Source organism: Penaeus monodon, chromosome 29, assembly GCF_015228065.2.
Source record: "Penaeus monodon isolate SGIC_2016 chromosome 29, NSTDA_Pmon_1, whole genome shotgun sequence".
Lineage (NCBI taxonomy): Eukaryota > Metazoa > Arthropoda > Malacostraca > Decapoda > Penaeidae > Penaeus > Penaeus monodon.
Genome location: NC_051414.1, coordinates 17,093,757 through 17,094,445, shown reverse-complemented (window position 1 = coordinate 17,094,445; position 689 = coordinate 17,093,757).

Genomic DNA, 689 nt, shown 5'->3' with positions numbered 1-689 from the left:
ACTAATGCTGAGACTTCGCAAAGTAAAAAAAGTAAAAACAGAGAAATGGACAGACAAAAAAATATCAAATGCCCATTGCAAAACAATCACTTCCTTAAACAGATGGGTCTGATCTTATTTTTCTTGTTCAAGCTTCGGTACTTATAATGAACTGCAAAATGTACTTTGATTTTAATTCTATACAAAATGTTAATGTACTTACTAAGCAAAACTGGTACAACAAAATCTTTTTACTTCTAGCATGAAGTGCCTGGAAGGGTAGTGAGAGAAAGGAAAAGTATGTTTATTACATTACGCTATTCACTACAGGAACTAATGTAATAATGAGCACGCAGGGGCATGCTTGCCTATTATGTAATTTTGTCGCTAAGTTGTAAAGAGAATAAATGATGGTTTGTCATGGATTACATATTCCTTTTCCTTGAAGCCTTTTATACTGTTTAACAAATAATTTAAAGGCTTAAACAGGGTGGAACAGGTGGGCAACCAAAAGGGACGAATTTATTATGGATCAAGAACACGAAACAAGATTTTGACGCGGAACAAGTGGCAATTCAGCTTATTGGCGATGCGTTGGTTAAAGGATGCAGTCACCCTGCTGCTGGGAATATTTCATGTTCAAGGTAGTTTCTCTGTGAAATATGCTTGCCTAAGTTCCCTTTCCTTGAATTATCGGGATTTATATATAT